General features: G+C 35.5%; 1 protein-coding gene across 3 annotated transcripts in view; it reads left to right on the top strand.

Annotated features, from left to right (window-relative positions):
• Positions 1 to 9,281, top strand: part of LOC108733634 (stress-activated protein kinase JNK) — a 289,264-nt gene that overhangs the window by 150,682 nt on the left and 129,301 nt on the right. The window lies entirely within an intron of this gene.

Raw genomic sequence — 9,281 nt, 5'->3', positions numbered from 1 at the left:
GAACAGATATTGATGTAGACATAAAAGATATTGTTGCTAAACAATTACGGTCACAATGTTCTCATTAATAAATTACGAATATTTTAGAGTTTTATCTTTAGTATAAATAAAATATTTTTTTAATTAACATAAACTGACTACATTTATAAATCTTCTTGGCCCCCGAAATGTTTGGTGATGAAAATATGGCCCGCGGGCTATGATGAGTTGGACGGCGCTGATCTAAAGGAAAACTAAACTCGGAGTATTAACTTTTATAGACTTATCTCGTAAGAGTGAGTATGAGTGTTCTATGTCTAACAAATACGACCTGTTATTTTATCGCTTGTCGCATGACAAGTATCGCGAATTTTGTGTTTTTCAAGAAAAAATCACAGGGGGGCAGATCTGGGGAATACGCTGTCTGCGGCATTATTATCTGGTGTGTTGTTTATGGCCAAAAATTAGCGCACAAGCAACGATGTGTAAGCAGGGGCAGTATCATAGTACAAAAGCCAATTTTTGTTCTTCCACAAATCCGGGCGTTTCTGGCGGATTCCCGGATTCAAAATACTTAAAAGAAGTGGAAAATACCGAAAAAAATATATTTCTATATTTCAATCATGTGCTGTCCTGGCATAGGAACAAAAGAAGATTAACTTCGATGACATTCTTGTAGATCTTTCTTTGGAATGGTACTAAAGCTACTTTTTTGATATATTTAGTATTCAAATCTAGTAAAGCAAACTGACAATTTCTGTTACTAAAAGTGTTTTGTTCTAAGAAAAGAATATATTGTAATGTTCGTGGGTTTAACAAAATGAACTTCTTAGACTGATAATAACAAAAACTATTTATTTACAGTAATTATTAAAGAACTTAAAAAAACTATTAAATTATTACTAAACTTGTGTTATGAATTATCCTATTTATTTACACCACTGTTAATATATCACTATTCACTGTGCTATTTATTTCACTGCTATCACTGTCAATTTATTTTTCGATTCACTTCTGCAACGGTCAATTTATTTCTTCTTTCTCGGCGATCGTCTCTTCCGTTAAATACTCTTTTGTTTACTTTCGGGAAATTCTGGAAACATCCGGATAGTTTATTTTTTCTTTGAACTGTTTAACTGGTTTCCCAGAACGCAGGTACGACACACACGTTTAGAAATACGGCGCACATAAGGAAATGCGCCCGCGGCTAGTCGGCAAATCGATAAGCCATTCACGCACACGTGTGCCCGATCGCACACAAACACGCTCGTGCTCGCTACAATATTAAAGTTTCTTCAAATAGTTTAACCCGTAAATCCGCCGAATGTAATAATGTTTCGTTTAGTCTTTAATTATTTTAATATTATTATTTAATGTTGGTTTTGCATATTTCATCTTGGTTGTAGTCTCGGTCTTGTTCTTTNGTTTAACTGCTTTCCCAGAACGCAGGTACGACACACACATTTACAAATACGGCGCACATGAAGAAAGGCGCCCGCGGCTAGTCGGCGAATCGATAAGCCATTCACGCACACGTGTGCCCGATCGCACACAAACACGCTCGTGCTCGCTACAATATTAAAGTTTCTTCAAATAGTTTAACCCGTAAATCCGCCGAATGTAATAATGTTTCGTTTAGTCTTTAATTATTTTAATATTATTATTTAATGTTGGTTTTGCATATTTCATCTTGGTTGTAGTCTCGGTCTTGTTCTTTCGGTCTTGGTCTTGGTCTTTCTAGCATAAAAAATGTCTTGTTGATCTTGGTTTTGCATTTTCTCAAGAGCAAGACCAATTTTGCTCATCACCAGGTAGAAATTACCCACGTCATTATCCGGTACCCGGCCGGATCATAAATAAGTACCGTCCTTTAAAGCTTTTGAGGAGTATTACGCTTCGTTTGGAATAATCTGAGGGTTTTCACGGAAACAGAAAATATATTCCCTACGTCCACTAAATTAAGCTTTTTCCACTTGCGACATAAAAATTAAACATGCTTACAAGGAAATGTATAATCTCTATGTTCGGAGATGGTTTTGCCTTACCTGTATAAGTAATTTGTTACAACCGGTGCAGCTTTTATAGAAATTGCGGATTTCGTCTGATGTAGCCCTTCTATTTGGTGCCCTGTACGTTTCTTTGCCAGTTAGAGCAATAATTTATGACTACAGTTTTATTAAAATTTGGTTTCTGTCCAGACAGCAGGACACTTTAGAGATTTATATGTATGAATCGTTATAGCTGATGATAAATCATGAACCGTTTTATTCATTACGCAGTTCGTTCAGCTTCTTTCTATTAGAAAAGTTAAGCTTGTATGAATGTTTTCGGGATTACGTTATTTTCCTGGTCTAATCTAATTCTACTATATTATTATTATTTACCCACTACAAACTACCTCAAATTAATGAAGGAAAAATTGTTGCTGTTGTCACCCCCCCCCGCCGGGAATCGAACCCGTGACCTTTGGCTTTACGCACCAATGTTCTGACCACTAAACTACGAGAGGTGACAACAGCAACCACGACCAGCCGACCTACAAGGTTAACGATCCGTCGATTTTTATTAACTTAATTATATATATATTAAATATATGAAATCCTATGACATTGTTAGTTACTTAATAGTGGATTAATATGCAATATTAATTTGAAATCATTTTTTCGATTTTTTATTTACCCACTACAAACTACCTTAAATTAATGAGGGTAAAATTGTTGCTGTTGTCACACCCCCGCCGGGAATCGCACCCAGGACCTTTGGCTTTACGCACCAATGTTCTAATGTAGTTTCGTGGTCAGAACATTGGTGCTAAAGCCAAAGGTCCCGGGTTCGATTCCCGGCGGGGTGTGACAACAACAACAATTTTTCCCTTATTAATTTAAGGTAGTTTGTAGTGGGTAAATAAAAAATCGAAAAAATGATTTCAAATGAATATTGCATATCAATCCACTATTAAGTAACTAACAATGTCATACGATTTCATATATTTACTTATTATTATGATTATAAAATAATAAAATTTTTCTGAAAAAAGCGCTCTCCGGATAAGTTCATTTACCTCGTACGTATAATTTCGTACTTGTTCATTTCAAGTGTTGACTATGGTATATGGAAAAGCTACCTTGTAGCAACGTTTATTATTTACATGGGAAAGCACTGTTGAAGTGAAGAAAATAGTATTGGCCAATCGTCGAATCACCATTAGAGAAGTTGCTGAGAATCTAAACATATCGATTGGATCATGCCATTCGATTTTTACCTTTGATTTGGGAATGAGACGGGTCGCCGCGAAATTTGTACCAAAATTGCTCAATTTCGACCAAAAACAGCATCACATTAACATTGATACGGAGCTGTTGTCCGCATTGACTCTTATTTGCTCTAGATGGTCAAAACTGGTGGCGAATCATGGGTTTATGGTTATGACGTGGAAACCAGAGCTCAATCATCCTAATGGAAGCTACCGCCAAGCTATGCGCGTCATGTTCGATCGAATGTGAAGGTTTTGTTTACAGTTTTATTCGCTTGCAGGGGCATGGCGCATCATGACTTCTTGCCACAGGGTAGAATGGTCAATATTAGCTGCAAATTATGCGCAATTTGCGGGAACCAATCCGTCGGAAACGTCCGGATTTGCGGAAGAACAAAAATTAGCTTTTGCACCATGATAATGCCCCTGCTGATCATTGGTTGTGTGCGAATTTTTGCTGTTCTTCATTTATTTTTTGTTAATTTCTGAACAATAGTTTTTAATCAGAGCACCCTAAATTTACCATCACTTAAACACATAAATAGGTAATGCTTTTTTATGTATGCTAAAAAGTATAAAATGTTTACTCGTAATTACTAATTATTGTCAAATTTAAATTTTCGCAATATACCGTGCTCAATGATAGAACGTAATTAGTTCGATCGGCAGTATGGTAGGAAAGAATTCTAGAATGTCGAAATTATGGGAAACCTGTTCGGTGGTTGCAGTATTTGATCACCGCCCTATATATGCTTTAGGGTGTTTTTGTTTGTTGAAAAATACGTCACTTTGTTTTTTGTTTTGTACAATATCATACACTATACGTTTTCAATAAAAAGAAGTCATTTCTATACTTACGAACGGTTAATTTAGAAATTCGAAAAAGGTTGTATGTTTGGAGCGCTGCGCTTTACGGGTGCGAGACATGGTGGACGCGGAGGAAAAGAACAGATTAGAAGCGTTTGAAATGAGGTGTTACAGACGAATGATGAGGATACGTGGATAGAGAAGGTTAGAAATGAAGAGGTATTAGAAGGAATAGGAGAGGACTCTATCGAAGTCAATAAGAAATAGGCGAGATGGGTTGGTAGGACACCTTCTCATGCATGAAGGTCTAGTCAGAGACATATTAGAGGCAAAAACAGGAGTTAGGAGGGGTAGAGGTAGACCTAGTTTAGATTACTGTTCGCAAATAGTTAATGATTTGGGTTGTTTAGCTCGGGATAGGAAGGAGTGGAGGTACGTGTCCACCCAGTCTTATGATGATGATTATACACTATGTACAACTTACTGTTTTGCTTGAATTTGAATTTGGTGGTTTGGTAATATGTAATTGAATTGAATTGTTGTTGATTGCACTGGCAGTTAGATTTGAATTAAAGATGAAATACCAAAAATTTACCTTTTCGTGGTTTAAATAAAGTCGGCACAAAATAGGCAATATACTTACACAAACAAATACACAAAATCGAATAAAAGTAGAACAAAAATACAATGTGTTGACTACATACATAGAAACATGAACAAAATGGAATATTTACAAAAATAACAACTTTTCATTACATGGAAACAAACACAAACAAAATCGAATATATCTGTATTTACAATTAATTGAGACGCAACAGAAACCCTACACCGCAAAGCATGAGTTCTAAGGCATTACATGCTTTGATTAACTTTTCATGGTCTATTTTGTTTATTGTTTAGAACTGTTATTCGATTTTGTAGCCAAGCAAGTCAACAATTTTGCATGACTTTTACGTTACTTGGAGACAGTAAAACAGCGAGTAATAAAATTCAGAGCATGTCCCTTGAAATTTTCTTTTTATTGGAAGAATTTCGAAATCGATCGTCACTATTCAGTTGGGTCGGCGTGCAATTCCTTCGTTTCATTGTTCTGCCGATTTTATTACAGAAAAAAAGAAAAATCTTTTTCCGCTTGAAATTTCCTTGTCGTTTCTACGAAATTTTTATATTCGGTCATTTAACTGTAGAAAGAGTTTTGTATTTTTGACCAAAGATAAAGTTTTAGTACAAGAAAGTGTAAAAAAGAAAGAACTTACATTGGCTACCAATTAAACCGGTTATTGGAAAAGTTTGAACCTCAAATTTTCTTTATCGCGAACATTTCAAAGCTGTGCTTACTTCTCTAACACTCTGTATGTTTAGATGTTATTGGTTTTAAACAAAACACTTTATATTGAATGAATTAGATGAGATACTTGACACTTCTTGAATTTATGGGCGTATGGTAGGTTTGTCGGAAATTCATATTTACTAAAATTTGAAATAATTAATATCTACAGGGGAGATACGCCCTTCGATAAACAGAGATAGTAACACCCATTCTGAAAATGTTGGTCACAATTTGAAGACGCCAACACAGCGGATGTTTATGATAGTAATTGCATTTATTTGCGAACCATCCCTGTTTATTGTTTATTGATAACGAAAAATTCCTAGACATGCCTATGAATAAAATCCCTACAAACTAACATCATCATCCTCACAAGGTCGTCAGTCCTAAGACTGGTTGGACACGCACCTCCACTCTTTCCTATCCTGCGCTAATCTTCGCATTTCCCTAAAGCTAAAACAACCCATATCCTTAACTATTTGCGAACAGTAATCGAATCTAGGTCTACCTCTACCCCTCCTAACTTCCGTTTCTGCCTCTAATATGTCTCTGACTGGACCTTCATGGCTGAGAAGGTGTCCTACTAATCCCGCCTGTTTCTTATTGACTTCCATAGTTCTCTGTTCTCTTACTATTTCTAATACCTCTTCATTTCTAACCTTCTCTATCCACGATATCCTCATCATTCGCTTGTAACACCACATTTCGAACGCTTCTAACCTTTTGTTTTCCGCCGCGCCCACCGTCCATGTTTCAGACCCTTACAGCGCCGTACTCCAAATATACACCATTAACAACTAACACCTATAAAATATATAAATAAAATATGTACAATGACTATATACAATTGAAAAAGACCGAACAGTGTATACATAAATAAAATTGAAATGTCTTTCTGCAATATCGAAATAACTACTTTTTTAAGCTCATATGATTATTTTTGTGGTGTTAAGACACAAATGACCCTTAATTTATATTATGCCTTACGTACGACTATACCGATTTCTGTGGGGTAGTAAAAGACATGAAGAAGAGATTGCCAGGTGTGATCTAGACTACTTTTCTCAAATTTATTTGTTGGTTATAGCAATAAGTGTACTTACCTATTATTTTTCGATGGTGATAAATCATAGGCAACTGGGGCTGTGGGGTAAAGACCCGTTTAATTTTTTTAAACCAATAGACGACGCGAAGTTTCGTACTTTATTATGAGGCTTTATTGAGGCTGATTGGACACGCATCTTCACTTCTTCCTATGTTGTGCCAATCCTCACAGCAACCTATATGCTTACATAGCAAGTATTTGCGAACACTTATCTAATCTGTTGAAGCTTTTACTATTCTCTTTTAGTTTTTGATCTAAGGGTAAGAAGTTCGATTTTATTGAGGAAGAATGTGCGCCATACGTTTCACTTTTGGCAGATATGATAGCGGTACGATGTGAAGGAAATGTGATTGTGTGCCGTTAGATATGGGATGGATATACGATATCTCTACTAAAAGCTGAGAATAGTGGATGAATGCCAGCGAATAATGATATTTGTCTACTTGTAAACGTTGCCTGGCATCTCATCTGTGGAAGTAAAGGAATATCTCCAGTAACCACTTGAATAATGTGATGCTTTCGTATAGGTGAACGAGCAAATATCTTCAAAAACAATTTAATCTATAAAGTGTTCATATATTTGTTCATATTCGGTTATTTATTCATGTGTACACACTTGGAATATGATAAGTGAAAAAATAATTCATAAGTTGAAATTATAATCTACCTATTGTCTATATTATCGTATTATAGCTAAATTCTAAGGACCGAAAAGAGAAAAACAAAAACAATACAATAATTAATAATGAGAATATGTATAGAAAATGTCGTTTGTAAAAGTGCTCCATTCCTTGCATGGAAATCAGTGATGTCTTTGAGTACAATCTAAGGTTTCCAAAATTCCTTAGTAAACGAATTTGTTTCCAAAAGTAAGTACGCTATGATTTAGTACGTTTTAACTGCTTCTGGAAGAACTATTGCCATTGCAAAACAAAATTATCATAAAAGTCACTGTAATTTTATGGTTTCTACCAAATTGCTTTTCAATGTAACTATAAGTCTAGTGTGTACTACGAGGTCTGCATCGCGAATTATGTGTTTTTTCAAAAATTATTTATTCATTCATGAATATCTATGTCGTCCTCTTCAAAGTAATCCCCACCAGATATAATACACTTGTACTAACGTTTCTTCCAATCCTCGAAGCACTTCAAAAAATCTTTTTCGGTGAGGTTCAGCTCCTCCTTCGATGCCTTCTTTATCTCCTCAGTCCTAGCGTAGCGTAACCGTGGGCCTCTTCAGTTTCGGAAACAAAAATAAGTCAGGGGGGCCCAGATCAGTGGAATACGGTGGCTGCGGCAATATTAGTGTGTTTTTGGTTAAAAATTCTCACACAAGCAACGATATGTGAACAGGGGGGTTATCATGGTGCAAAAACCAATTTTTGTTATTCCACAAATCCTAGCGTTTCTACGTAACCCACGAAAATTCAAAATTCGCGATACTTTTTGAACATACCTCGTATCCAAGTTTACTGCCATTTATTTTCCATCAATTTTAGATCAACGTAGTATATGCTCAGCCGGTAATTTTATCTCTATGATCCCTTTTAATTATTACAGTGCACGCCAGGAGGTTTCTCACCTCGAAAACTAAATTTGAGACAACGCCTTTGAAACTGCTATGGTATCGCATGCTTGAAGTCCATAAATTTACATCGAATGCTGTACACTTTACAGTTTTTGAAGTGAAAAAGAAGACAAAGAAGAATAATATTCAGGAGGTTCAATAACGCTCTATCATTAAATCTTGTGGATGTAATAATATTGATGCTGCTGATAGTTTATCAATATTTATCAGAAACAAGATTGATCCAAGTGTAATTACCTACTACTCTGTGTAAGAAGTATCGGGAATTTATTATTTAAAGAATACGCGTGAAACATATAGGCCCATTTTTTTCCTTGTAAGTTGGTCGCCTAAATTACCAAGCATAATTTGAAGCCTTACAGCCATTATGCATGTTACCAGCTGCAATTTTACAACGGAGACATTGGCTAAACAAAGAGCCTACCTTAAATTTTGCGTATCAAACGAGATTACTTGTGCTGAATCACTGGAAATATTGCAGAAGACTTAGGGTGATTCGTGTAAATCAAAAAACATATTGTTATCGCCGTAGTTTGACGACTTTTATTTGTATTATTAGGGGCCAGTTTTAGGAATTACGCAAATGTAACTTGTTGATACGAAACTGCACTTGGTTTTAACTATATATTTAAAACACTTAACTAAGGATTAACAACACTTTAACAAAAACAAATGGATAACAAAAAAACACTTAACTATGTAGAGTGGACTGTATAAAACTTGAAATTAATGAAAATAGAAATCGAACGAAAAAAGCGAATGATTGAATTGAAGGCCAAATTGCAACTGTCTGAAAATATGACTGAACTCCTGAAAATTAGGAAAATAGAAAAGTGGAGGAAATAGTTTGGGGGTGGAATTAAATTCAAATTGGAAAAGGTTGATTGGTTAGAGAAAAAGTAGAAGATCGTGATTTGTTAGGAAATAAAGACAGGGATACAGAGGGGTTGAAAGATAGTGGGAGTACCAGAAGGGCATTAACCGGTACTTGGGGTACCGACACACGTGCAACGCATCTTTAGAAAGTTTGCAGTTTGCCTTGACTTCTGGGAAACAGACCCAAGAGAAAACCCAAATGAATTTTATTGGGGTGTTCGTGTTTGAATAGAAGAAACTGAATATTACAATAGAACTCGACACAATAGTCAATAAAATATTTTGAACTTTGATGGTCGGCAAACTACAAATTCCTAAACTTACTGCTGTAAAATGTACAC

The sequence above is a fragment of the Agrilus planipennis genome, unplaced genomic scaffold (genome assembly GCF_000699045.2).
Source record: "Agrilus planipennis isolate EAB-ADULT unplaced genomic scaffold, Apla_2.0 scaffold67, whole genome shotgun sequence".
Classification (NCBI taxonomy): domain Eukaryota; kingdom Metazoa; phylum Arthropoda; class Insecta; order Coleoptera; family Buprestidae; genus Agrilus; species Agrilus planipennis.
This window is presented reverse-complemented; position numbering and strand designations above follow the sequence as displayed.